This window comes from Myotis brandtii, unplaced genomic scaffold (assembly GCF_000412655.1).
Source record: "Myotis brandtii unplaced genomic scaffold, ASM41265v1 scaffold365, whole genome shotgun sequence".
Lineage (NCBI taxonomy): Eukaryota > Metazoa > Chordata > Mammalia > Chiroptera > Vespertilionidae > Myotis > Myotis brandtii.
The window spans coordinates 1,730,827-1,745,530 of NW_005364031.1; positions in this window are offsets into that span (position 1 = coordinate 1,730,827).

A 14,704-nucleotide genomic window follows, 5' to 3' on the forward strand; every position below is an offset into this window, starting at 1 on the left:
AATGCCACAGTGAGCAATTGTGGAATGAGAAGAAATATCCCATGGTTAGCTGACATTTTTTTTACATAAATGCAAGGAACATAAAAACAGAAATTCAGTTCTCCCAGTATAGATAGTGGTTTTTAACATTTTGTATTTTAAAATAATACAAAAGTACTCAGTTGATAAATAATTGCATTTCTACCACTTAATGATTGTGAATACATTAGTATTAATTAAATAATTGAAAGAAAATATTTACTTTATTAATTACAAAAATAAAAAAAAATAGTATAAGGGAGACATGTTTTTCCAAAGACTGTATTTGATGTAAATATACAGATTGGCAGACCCATTACAATAGCCCTGTGGCCTATCATTTGAAAATTACTGGTGCAGGGCCTATAAAGAAAGATCTAGATTAATTCAGGGTTGTAGCCAAATTGTGGTGATAAACATTTACCAGACTAAGAAAATGAGTTAATGATATTATGACAAAGTGTGGGGTGTATTTGTTGGTGTGTTTACTTTAATTTATTAAAAATTAACGTAGGACTAAGGAAACATAGTTTCTTGATTTGAATGTTGTCAAATTATCTTTTATTTCCACCTGTTTGTCAGTTTGAATAACAGTTACCTGTAGTCACTAACATGAGTCGATATGCTAAATTTTTAAATAATGTGCTCAGATTTCAGACAGCATTATGAAATTCATTCAGAACAAAGAGTGTAGGCTCTGGCAACATTTTCATACAATGACATTAATATTTAGGCACAAGATTTTTTTTTAAAGCTTATACTTTAGGTAAGCATGAATTATGCTCCTATATAAAATTCTATTTTAATCAATTTCCCCTACCTGTGCATTGTTTTCTGCTTGATTATTGGCTGGGGTATACCAAGCACACTTGTATTTATCTTTCATGTCTGAAGATGCTGCTGTTGATGGGGAGTGTAGTCTATTAGTGTTTGTGTGAGAGCAAAGTTAGAAATATGGCCCACAACCTTTTCTTCTTTGCTGGTGGTTACTTCTTTCCATGTGTAGAGCCAAAGCTTCAGGAAGCTTTAATATTTCCACTGGAATTGGTCCATGAATCTCTGTCAAAGAACATTGGTCATAGCCATGTCTTGAGGCTCATCTGCCATATGGTTTTCTTGTCATCCATGGGGATATCACACTATTAACTATATTAGGGGCTCAGTGCACAAATTTGCGCACCTTGAAAGGAACTGTGGGCCGCGAGGCTGCAGGGGGCACAGGGGCGGGTCCCGGCCCATCCTCCATGCCCCCAATTGGCCCCTGGTGTGGATCTATTGGGGCCGGCACCAGCAGTGGGTGTGAGCGGGGTTGGCATTGTCAGAGGGTGTGAGTGGCAGCTGGTGCCCCGATCACCCCTCAGGACCAGGGGGAGGTAGAGAAGCCCTGAGGGGTGATCAGGACTGGAAGCTGCTGCTTGCACCTGCTGGCAGCGCCGAGCGATTGGGACCAGTGCTGGGCGCTGGTATCAGGTGCGAGCAGTGGCTCCGACGCCTGCAAAATGTGCATATAGTAACTGAATGAAACAATAGGAAATTGGTTCCAGGCCACAGATTGACCAGTGTGCACGGCTGCTCAGTGATCCAACTCCTCATCTTCAGTGACATAGAAAATTAAAGAGAGAAGACAGAAGTATGATCAGTCTGAATAGGTATGGTAAAAGTCACAAAAGTGGAATGGGAAGTCAAAAATTCTATAGTAAAGTAATACCAAGTTCTCTCAAACCTCCATCCAGTTCCCAACCCTGCCTTATGTATGTATGTATGTATGTATGTATGTATGTACTTATGTAATAGGAACTTGGAAAGAAAGATAATTATGGTCTTAGTTTCCTAGGAAAAGAGTAGAATACTTTTAGAGAAAGACCAACAACTCACCTGCTGTGAATGGCTATCAGCATGGTGTAATATATAATTTTTATTCCTGGTATAATGATTCTCATGGGTTTATTACATATCCAAACATGGTTAGTATTTTCAACTTTAAAATGACCATGTAGAATTCAATATTTATTAAAGAGTAAGTGATAATACTAAGCTAATTTAAACATCAACTATTATTGTAACAATTTATTGGGGCTTGGGTTTTTAAAACAATATTATTTTCAGGGAAGAATATTCGTTCACCATTAGTGCATGTTCATAATATAAAGTAAATTGGCTTTTAATTGTATTATTTTCAAATTATCTATATGCAATGCAGTCTGTCTATCTATCTATCTATCTATCTATCTATCTATCTATCTATCATCTATCTATCATCTACTACCATCTCTATATACAATGCAGCCCTCATTTTATATTTATACTAGAGGCCCGGTGCACGAAATTTGTGCACTTGGGGCAGGGGGAGGGGGAGGTCCCTCAGCCCAGATTGCAAGAGGGCACAGGCCAGGCCAAGGGACCCCACCGGTGCATGATCAAGGCCAGGGAGGGATGCGGGAGGGCTCCAGGGTATGTCCAGCCCAACTTGCTCAGTCCCAATTGGCTGGACCCCCGCAGCAAGCTAACCTACCAGTCGAAGCATCTGCCCCTGGTGGTCAGTGCACGTCATAGAAACTGGTTGACCGGTCAACTGTCTGCCCCCTGGTGGTCAGTGCACATCATAGCGAGCGGTTGAGCGGCCTTAGCATATCATTAGCATATTACACTTTGATTGGTTGAATGGCTGACTGGACGACTGGACATTAGCACATTAGGCTTTTATTATATAGGATGTATATGGCATAAATTATACACTGTTCTGGGGTCAACACTCCTCTGCAGCCCCCTGAGTACCCCCCATTGGCATGTCACTGCCTCTATCCTATATAATAAAAGCCTAATATGCTAAGTGTTGGGTCATCTGGTCATCTGTTCAACCAAAGTGTAATATGCTAATGATATGCTAAGGCTGCTCAACCGCTCGTTATGACGCACACTGACCACCAGGGGGCAGACAGTCTACTGGTCGAACATTCGCTATGATGTGCACTGACCACCAGGGGGCAGATGCTCTGACTGGTAGGTTAACTTGCTGCTGGGGTCCAGCCAATTGGGACTGAGCAAGATGGGCCAGACACGCCCTCGAGCCCTCCTGTGGTCCCTCCCCACCAGGGGGCAGATGCAGCAAGCCGAGTGATAAGGAGCAGTGAGCAGGCAGGCGGTAAGGAGCGAGAGATCCCGGACTGAGAGGGGGATGTCCAACTGCCGGCTTAGGCCCAATCCCCAGCAGGTGGACATCCCCTGAGGGGTCCCGGACTGCGAGGGGGCACAGGCCAGGCTGAGGGACTCCCTTCCAGTGCACGAATTTCGTGCATCGGACCTCTAATTTTAAATATTTCTTTCTCTTATGTACTCCTCAGTATTTCCCACATGGGAATAATAATAGAACCTACCTCTCCTTCAATTGTTTTATTTATGTTGTGAGGGTTAAATGATATATGTATCTGGTATGTACCAAGAACTCAATTATTGTTATTTATTTAAAGAGAAAATCAGGATGTTTTTAGTACCTCACTCTTTTTCATCATTAACTAAGCTATAAATTTCAATTGGATTGATTAAAAACTTTCTAAAGAAATGATCTCTTAGAGTTACACCATGTTTTGAAATTGCTACAGAGTAAATCAGACCGCATTTTAATTTTCCTGGGAGAAATGCAGGGAAGCCTTATTACAAAAATGTCTGGCACTATCAATAGAGCTAGGATCTATTTACAGAGTCAAACGTTTTGTTGATCGGAAAAGTTTGTCATGACGCTGTGGTTCTTTATTATGGTAGAAATAATCATGTGAACATTGTTGCAGTCTTTGTTATTTTGTTACACTTGGGAGTAAATAGCATTTTTAAGTGACTTTAGTTTTTTTTGTTTGTTTGCTTATATAACCATATTAAAAAATATATGATGAAAATTGGAAGCTGACATCTGAATGCATTTCTAATCCTTTCAGAATCATAAGGTATTCTATATCATGGACACAAATGCACATACACAAATACATATGCCTAAGGAACAAAATAGTAATATAAGCTAAGGTTGAAAAGAGAAAAGTTTTCCTAAGGAAAGCGATTCTGAACCATTTAGGATTGAGATGGTTCTGTTGAAATTCCCTTTTTAATGGTTTTGAGAAAGGATTGTTTTAATATGGAAAAGGTAATACAGGCAGACCTGATAAATGTGGAAAGTGCTAGCTACAAGGAATGTGGGCACAAAAATATTAATATCCACTGTGTATGTGTATGCATGTGAGCATAGTAAAGTATAGTATAGTATAGTATAGTATAGTATAGTATAGTATAGTATAGTACAAAATAAACTTGATGTTGATTAATAGAAAGGAGGATTTTATAAATGTTTAGGCCATTCAAATGAATTGCTATGTTTTAGGGCATCTTGGTTAAAATAATGAATGAGTGAAATTACAGTCCACATATATCCTGAAGTATTCTAAGTGAGTATTATAATATATTTGGTTAATGGGGAGGTGAGTTAAATTATATTTAGTTAGAATAACTGGTACTAGTTCCTCGGAAACCCGCTTAAGATGCATTTGCATCAATACTGTGTTTTGAAGGCATTGCTTAGAAAGTGTGTATGCAAGGCTGATTAGAAAGCAAGGAGAGGGAAGGAAAAGGACACATTTATCTATTATTATTTGTCAATTGTTTGTTCGCTTAACATTACAGTGCATGGATTTTGCTGAGAACGCAACTGCATTTTAGGCATGCTAAATCAGCATTTCCCACATGGGCTTTGCCGAGGAGCACTTTAAAATGCATACTAACTACATTGATAAAAGACCAAAAGGAGATGTACATTGGATTAAAGTAGATTGCAAAACCTAAATAGCAGATAAATCAGTTGCAGAAGAAATGGGGAAAACTCAGTTCATGTATACATTAAAACATTATATCAGAACAAAAGTCAGCATAGTAGAAAAATAAACTTTTTCATGATGATTAATAGTGAACAGCCCTGAAGAATCTTTCTTCAGAGCAAAAGGCAGGCATATTTACTGCTCATTATAAAAGATTCGGGTTTCCTAAATTCAGAGTTGCTCTCTTATGGTGCACCCCACTACTTGTGTTATTTGGCCCTATTATTTTTGCCTGTGGGAATTGGGGTTCAGGGAGATGCCACCAAAAATGCTGATATTTGGCCACTGTTAGTGTTGTAATAAATGGTCTTTCATCACTGACCTAGGAGTCTTTTTTTAAAAATATATTTTATTGATTTTTTTTACAGAGAGGAAGGGAGAGGGATAGAGAGTTAGAAACATCGATCAGCTGCCTCCTGCACACTCCCCACTGGGGATGTGCCCGAAACCAAGGTACATGCCCTTGGCCAGAATCGAACCTGGGACCCTTGAGTCCACAGGCAGACGCTCTATCCACTGAGCCAAACCGGTTAGGGCTGACCTAGGAGTCTTATGTCTTCTGCCAGCATGCACTTATCTGTAGCAAGCTAACTTGGAAGAAAGGTAAAATTTTGGAACCTTAACAAGTTTTGACAGGAGACATTATATTAAGCATTTCGAAAAGTTCTTCTCATTTTATTCTCTAAATATCCACAAACGTTAGAGGTTCAGAAAAGTTCTATTTCTATAAATCAATTTTGCTTCTATGTTAAGCCCTGTACCTCATTTATCCTTTGAGAAAGAAAAGTTAGTATATTCTAGTTTCTCAGTTATTAGTTTCCCAGTAATATATTAGTATATTTCAGATTTAAACTCATTTATTCAGGGATTTTTTTTCCCCTTTTTATCTCCACTGTGACACCTACATTTCTAGGTATTTAATGTAAGACTATGGCATGGGGGTGTTGGGGCTGAGGAAAAGGGGCTACAGAATCTGGCCCCCAATTATTTGCATTTGTATTTATTTATATCCCCTGAGTGTCTACATTTCCATTTTATTCCAGACTCTGGTTCATGACTTATTCCTCTGTGAATCCTCTTGTCAGTCCCCCAAGACACGTTCGGGTCTGTAGACGCACACTCTTTCACTCTCGGCTTTCGTTCCCTCTTGAAGGCGCATACATTCTGGCTGTTTTCCAAAGTCATTCTGTGCAGCAGGAGACACTGAGCGCTGCCTCAGGCTCTCTCTACCCCTGGCATGTCATGCAGTGTCTTTGCTGTTACTCTCATTTCCTGACTATGGCGATGTGGAGAATTTCTGAGAAAGTGTAACCTTTACCTTCCCGTGTTCCAGATGGGAAGCAGGCCCAAATCAGCTCTTTTGTCTTATGAGTCTCCAAACATAGATGGTGGTTTTATCACCTGCCACAACCTCCTATTAACAAAAATTAATTCTTTGTTGGGATGTTAGGTGTTCATAGCTGCTTCTCAGACATCCCAGTTAGTTACAACTCTCTTGGTCCTTTAGAGTGTTCACTTCACTTTTCAGGCCATGGAACAAAAAACAGACAAACAAAAAAACACAAACTAAAATAAAAACATGACCCTTACATTAGCATTATTTGTTTCCAGGGCCATTATTGATGGCATGCATTTGATAAGGCATTTTTAATAGATTTTTTAATATGTCTTTATTGATTTTAAGAGGAAGAGAGGATAGAGAGATAGAAACATCTATGAGAGAGAGACATCAATTGGCTGTCTCCTGTATGCCCACCGGAATGAGCCCGAAACCTGTGCATGTGTCTTGACAGTGAATCAAACAGGTAATTTCTTAGTTCATGGGATGATGTTCAACCAGTGAACCACACCAGCCGGGCATGAATTTGACTTTTGGTGATCCTTGATCAACTTATTTTGACTCTAAACCCTTTCTCTGCACCTGTACTCTCTGAGGCTGTGGGAGAGAATAGACCAAGTTGCTCCCATGTGGTAATAGAAAAGTGGGGAATGGGTTACCAGCCAGAAGGGAATTATTAAATTTGAAATGAAAGAGTTGGTTGTTATCAATGAATCTCCCTGCTATACTAATGAATGAATTCATACCATTACGTGAAATGCCTTGTACCTCTACTAGAGTGTGAACTTTCTGTGGACAGGTAGGCACTATGTAGCTTTTTATTAGATGGCATATAATATGGTAGGTATTCAGTTGCTTGACAAGTGAATAATTGGTAAATAAGTTTCATGGTTATGGTTTGTAGGTCTTCAGAATTCTAGCAAGAACAGATTCATTGGAAGCAATAGGAACTTAGGTCCATAAGATGATTGAAATCTCAGGAATTTAATATGCTATTGAAATTCCATTGATAAAGTAAAAACTGATCTTATTTTTAGAAAATATATTTGCTATTTATGACTTGAGCATGTTCTAAGCTTAAACAGTTATTTAAGTATTCTGTATGGGAGAATGAAGATATCACTCAGATAGCACAGAAATCATATATTTGATTACAGTAGATTTTAAAGTAGCCCTGGCTGGGAGGCTCAGTTGGTTGGAGTGAAATTCCATGCACCAAAAGGTTGTGGGTTTCACTTCTGGTCAGGGCACATACCTAGGTTGTGGGTTTGATCCCCAGTCAGGGTGTGTACATGGATCAATATTTCTCTGTCACCTCTCTCTCTCTCTCTCTCTCATCAATTTTAAAAAGTAAATTTCTGATAATTGGTTCATTCATAATCTGATAAAAAAATTCATTTTTATGTCTTCAAATAAATATGCCATAAAACACTGAGATGTGCATTTTCTTATGTGTTTTTATACAGCAAAACAGACATAGAAATAAACCTCAGAAACATTTTTTCTACCAAAAGTTCATAAGGTAAGAAGTAGTCTTCCTATGTTGGACACCTTTTTTCTTTTATTTGATCCTAACCTGCATCAGGAGAAACAGTTTTTGTATGCTTTGATTTTTCAGGGTGTAGGAGAGGCCGCTATACTACAAATTGCCACTATTGCTGAAAGTCATCAGACCAAGCATATAGAAAACATAAGAGCACTTGGAAGATTCTTTTATAGTATATCTACACTGGAGGAAGATATAGTCCTTGGAAATGAATATAAGGTTTTACAATGGAATGTTGTTTTGGACTGTTAGAAACTCTGTGTGATAGCTATGGTACTGGACAACTCTTTTTTTAAATCATTTTTTAAAAATTTCCAATTACAGCTGAAATTATTATATTAGTTTCACTTGTACACCCTAGTGATTTGACATTATATAACTTACTAAGTGATCATCTCATATCCATCTGACACCATACATAGTTATTAGAATATTATTGACTATATTCCCTATGGTGTACTTTACATTCCTATGACTATTTTATAACAATCAATTGTACATCTTAATTCAATCTCCCTTTCCACCCACCTCCCTAACCCCCCTCCCATCTGGCAACCACAAAACATTATCTTTCTGTTTCTGTTCTGCTTGTTCATTTATTCTGTTTTTTAAGATTCAATTATCACCCAGCTGGCGTGGCTCAGTGGTTGAGCATCGACCTATAAACCAGGAGGTCACAGTTTGATTCCCAGTCAGGACACATGCCTGGGTTGCAGGCTCGATCCCCAGTGAGGGGTATGCAGAGGGCCACCAATCAGTGATTCTCTCTCACCATTGATGTTTCTATCTCTCTCTCCTTCTCCATTCCTCTCTAAAATATTATATATATATATTTAAAAGTAACAACATAAAAGTGACAAAAATAAAACAGTCTTTATGTCAAGAAACTAAAAACTGTCAATATTTTGGTCAGAGAAATTCATAACGAAAACAAAGAAATAATTAAGTTTGAATACCCATGACAGCATTGTTTTTTAGTATTTATGAGGCACAACAAAAATAGTCTTAGGGATAAATTTAAAGATTTAAATACATAGTGAAGAAAAGTAAAAACAAATGAGGTAAGTATTCAGAATGACACTAGAGAAAAGGCAACAGAATAAGTCCAAAGAAACAAGAAGAAAATAAAAATGGAACCAGAACTCAGTGCAACAGAGAACAAAAATAACAGCTAAATTACACATATTAAAAAAAGGGAAAAGAACTTATGTGATATGAGACATTTAAAAATATGCTCAACTCTATAAATTCTAAACTTAGACAAAGTAGATAGAACTTTACAGCATGAAAGGTAAAATTGAATTTACTGATAATCACTGAAGAATATTGAAATAATAATCAGAGTTTCTCTGCAACAAAATTCAAAAACAAAATAAAATCCCAACAAACCAAGACTGCACCCCTCTACTCACACCCAGGGAGGTGTACACATGTGCTCTACAAACTTTAAAGAGACAGATCTGTTGCTCCACGAAATTGGAAAAGAAGAGAAATCTGGTGAGCTGGCCTCAAAGGCTAGTATAACCTTAGCTTTTAGAGCAAATAACACTCCATGAAAAGAAAATTTTAGGCCCATTTCACATTAAACAAGATACAAAACTCGAAGTTAAATATTAGCTGAGTGAATCCAGGAGTGTATATAAAATATATTGTCATGAATCACAATTTATCTTACAAATATGAGAACATTCACATTCCTATAATTTATCACATTAATAGCCTAAAAAGAAAATCTCGTAGTTATCTCAATAGATACAGCAAAAGCACTTAAAATATTCAATATCTCTTTAAAATAAACCACTTTAAAAATTGGAGAAAATATCCTGAAATTATAGATCCTATCTAACAAAAAACTTACCATGATACTTAGCAGCAAATTTCACTTTTTGTCATTCTATTGGAAACCAACAAGAACACAACGCGGGAACTGCCATGCGCTCCCCTGTACGCCTTGCCATCTTGCAGAGTTTACCAAAATTGCAAGGCCCTGACTGTGTTTTCACTTGGGCTATTTGTGAGGAATGTTGCAGCCTCAAATTCAAAAAAGTGAGATGATGCCTTCCAGGAACACATCACACAGTCCTGCAGTGAATGCATGGGATCTCCCTTCTGAAGAAGTGCAGTCTTCCTATCTGCTTGTGAGGAAAGTAGTACACTACCAAGCAAAGGGTCTATTGGGTATGAAGACTCCACCTGTCACTTACGACACCCTATGGAATTTGGGGATGGGGAGCTACTGTGAGTATGTAAATACTCTAGCTACTGCTATTGTTATAGATGATACATTCCTCTATCTCTGACCCTGGAATTTAGGTATTCTGTCAGGCCAGCTTGTTATCCTGAAAAGCTATTTTGGTGGGAGTTCTTTTACGTCTAGCTCTCCTCTGCACTGCAAACTTATTTGAGTGGGTAAAATCTTGATACACCAGAATGCTATTGACTAGAACAGCTGTTACTGAATTTAATACTGGCCAAAGATGAGGAAAAAAATAATAGCTATAAAAGAGACAAAATGATTATTACTTACAGATGCAAACTATCTACACAGAAGATTCATTAGATGAATAGTCAGCAATTAGAATAAGAAAGTACAACAAAATTGTTAAATCCAAGGTAAATTTACAAATTAAGACTGCTTCTCTAAACTAAGAATAGAAAGCATAAAATACGATCAAAAATTAAAAACATTCATGAAAGAATCAAAACTATAAGGTTAAGAAATAATCTAATAAAATAATGCATGAAACTAAAATGTTTTAAAGAAAATTAAAAAAACAAAACTAAATACAGAGGCAGAGCAGCATTGAACAGACTGTCAAACTACAGCAGGAAGCCCGGGGAGGGTTGGGAGGGAGGGAGTAAGAGATCAACCAAAGGACTTGTATGCATGCATATAAGCATAACCAATGGACACAAGACACTGGGGGGTAGGGGAGGCCGGGGTAATGTCAAAGGGGGAAAAAAAGGAGACATATGTAATACTCTTTGTAATACTTTAAGCAATAAAACAAAATTTTAAAAAATCAATAAAATATATTTTAAAAAACAACTAAATACTAAAGGAGATAAATAAATAGGAAATTCCTAAATATTAAAGAAAATAAATAAACTAACTAAAGTAAATAAGAAAACTAAAAGATTAAACTACATTAATAGATGATACAAATGAAAAATATAATTATAATTTTTTCAAATTAATCTACAGGTGTAATGCCACTTTAACCAACATTGCAGTAGAAAATTTTGAGAAAACTGACAAACTGATTCTAAAATAAGTAAAGAAGAACACACATTCACGATTAAGTTTGGTTAAAGAGGGAGACAACTCTACCAAATATTAAGGTATGATACTTAGACAACTGGGACAGAAAAGACTCGTGTCTAAATAGTAATATTGCCTCAGCTTATGGTAATACCATTAATCAGAGAAGAAAATATGAGGTGTATCACAGATAGTAGAGAGAAACTGATTAATTGAATGGAAAAAAATAAAGTGTAATCCCTGCCTGAGACCCGAATCAAAAGTTAACTCCTTTAACCTTCAGATTAAATACTTAATGTAAAAGGTGAAGCTATAAAAAAAAATAGAAATTATAGATTATCCTTATGACCAAGGGATGGGAAAGAACATTTTAAGCCTGACTCCAAGAACACATATTCTAAGGAAAACTAAATTTGAATATTAATATTAATTATTTTATTTTTTAACAAACTATGCATACAAAGAACTATTATATGGGTGACAACAATAATACCTAGAATACCTAAGCATTTCTTCAATAGAAAAATAGGCAATGGTTGTAAATCATTTTTCCCTGGACCCTCCCAGTGTAACTGAAATCAAATGTAAGCAATACAAGAATTTAGAAAATCAAGTATTTTTCCAAGAAAAGATTCTCCCAAATAGCTTTTGAGGCAAGACTATGAGGACAGCCGCCTCCTCTTAGGGTGAGGGCTGACATTGTGGAGGCTGCTGAGTAGAAGTATAGGCTTATATTGCCCTCTACAGATAACCCAGAGCTTGGATTCAGAAAGCCCCTGAGATGGTTTTCCCACCACACATGTAACAACCACCACAGACTTGTTCTGCTTAAGCCAAATTATTTGGAAAACTAAGAGCTCCAATTTCTCTCATTTTGAGGATGAAAAAGAGTCAAGGGAAGTTGGGATAACATTGAAGAGACTCTTTTACATATCTTACAAAAAAAAGGTACATCTTTTTTTCAAAGAGCTAAATAATTCTAAGAAATTTTATTTTATTACCTGGAATAGTGCAGAAGGGCTTGCAGAGTCTTTTTATTGACTTAAGAGTTGGTGTTCAAACTATTCATGAGATGTGATAATAGTCTTTAAAATTCCCCTGGATCATTTAGACTTAAATGATAACATTAAAACTATATAACATTGTCTACTTTTTAACAGAACAAAAATCATAAAAGATTTCCAATAAATTGCCACATGTAGTCATAGAAGGGAGGGAGGAGAAACTTTTAATAATGAGAAACAGATTGGTCCTTCCTAATTGTAGACCAAATAATTCTGCTTATCTCTCATTTTTATGAATTGGTACATTGATAGTAACTTATATTAGAAACAATTTCATTGAGCAAGTTCCACAGTTATTAGAAATCATAGATGATGCTACTATGTCTTCACTCTCCTGAATTTGAGACTTAAAAATGCTGAGATGACCCTAAATCATCTTCCATAATAAGGAAGGTCCCCAACCATAAGTAAATTCACTATCCAAAAATGAGATTTACCTCTAGTGCATGCGACCCTCTCAAACAACAATGGAAGAGCAAAGATGTGGCAATAGGTGCCTCTACAATATCTCTTAATTTAAAATTTCAACTGCCTCATGGTTATCAATAAAAAAGGAATCCTTGTATATTGGCATCATCCTGTTTTGCCTGCATAATTACTGGGTGATATATCAGTCTTCTTTTCGGTGGTTTCACTTTCCACAGTTTGTCACTTATAATCAACTGCAGTCTGAAAATATTAAATGGAATATTTCAGAAAAAAACAATTCATAACTTTTTTGATCCTCACCTGAGAATATTTTTCCATTGATTTTTTTAAAAAAATGCATTTTTTATTGTTGATAATATTACCGATATCTCCCATTTCCTCCCCCTTTCCCCCCCCTTCTCCAAGCCCCTACCCACCTTTCCAGGTCTTCACTATTGGACAGGAATCATCCCTTTGTTCAACATATCCACATTGAATATGCTAAGTGAATAGTCACTTAGTCACTGTCTGCCGGAGTCCATTCATTGTCTTCACTAGCTGAGTTTAGACAGAGACCCCCCCAAAAGCTAGTAGCCATTGAAAGTCCTAGTAAAGGTCAGGGCTTGAAAGTCCTAGCAAAGGTCAGGGCTGTGCACCACTCAGTTAATTTAGGTAATAATAGTTGAAGCATCCCCACCTTAGTTCCCTTAATTCCTTAGATACTTATGTAGATCCTTGTTGATTATTGTTAATCAGATACTCCCGGAAATCTATTGATGAGCTAATCAGATACTCTGCCTACACTTGGAAATCTATTGATGAGTTAATCAGATACTTTTGTCTACTCCTGGAAATTGTCTGCTGATCTGTGTGTCATTGAAACTTCCTTACCCTAAGGGCTACTCCAGATCAATAAAAGATTGGAGCAGCCTGAGCATGGGTGGAAGTCCTTTGGGACTTGCCCGCCTGGTCCTCCAATATTGCAAAATTATCTCGTCTCTTTTTCTCTCATTTGTTGTGCGGCTCCTCTTTCAGGTACCGAACCCTACTCCATGCAGAACGTGGAGGGAGTGTTACTCGACACTGTCTGGTTATCAAAACAATGTTGTGGTATCAGTGCTCAGATAACCCTTATTTTACTTAACAATGGCCCCAAACCACAAGAGTAGTGATGCTGGAAATTCTGATATGTCAAAAGAAGCAAAGTGCTTTCTTTTCTTGAAAGTTTTCAACCTAATGAGGTAAGAAAAAAATTCATATGCTGAGGTTGTTAAGATCTACAGTAAGAACAAATCTTGTATACCTGAAATTGTGAATAAGGAAAAAGAAATCATGCTAGTTTTGCTGTCGTGCCTGAAAATGCAAAAGTTACAGCTAAAGTGCATGCTAAGTGCTTAGTTAAGATGGTAAAGGCATTGAATTTGAGGGTGGAAGACATGAACTGAAAATGGGTCCCAACTGAAGGCAATGTGATGTGTGAGAAAGCATTGGGCCCATACAAAGACTTCAGCAAGGGATCCCGACATGAGTGACTGCGTGCACATAACTTTATTACAGCATCCTATCTAATAAGAGAAACATGATAATTAGCCGTACAGCCGCTACCCTTCCCATTGGCTAATCAGGGAGATATGCAAATTAACTGCCAGCCAAGATGGCGGCTGGCAGCCAGGCAGCTTGAAGCTAACAGGGAGGCTTGCTTCCTTCAGTGATGGAGGAAGCCAGGCTTCCACGCCTGCGCTGCCGGCCTCTGAGCTTGTAGTTTGAAACATTGTAACAAATATAGAAGCTAAACAAAACCCCAGAAACCCGCTTTCAGTCAGCCAGGCTTCAGCCAGCAAGACCGCAACATTGTATCAAATACAGAAGGTAAACAAAGGCCAGAAATCTGCTTTCAGCAGCCGAGCCTCAGAGAGAAAGCCGGCTCTCAGCTCCAGTGACAGGCATAGAAGGTAAATAAATGCCAGAATAAAAAAAAATAAAAAAAAGGAGACGTTTGGAGCTTCAGTCACCTGCCAGCCTGAAAACAGCCCTCAGTCCCTCACCCAGACTGGCCAGGCACCCCAATGGGGACCCCCACCCTGCAGCAACAAGATGGCGGCTAATTTGCATACTGAAGGCAGGCGGCAGCAGGCAAGGCTGACTGCGGTCAGGGACCCAGATCTGTGACCCTACCAGGCGGGGGGCAGTGCTTGAGGCTGTCCGCGGTCC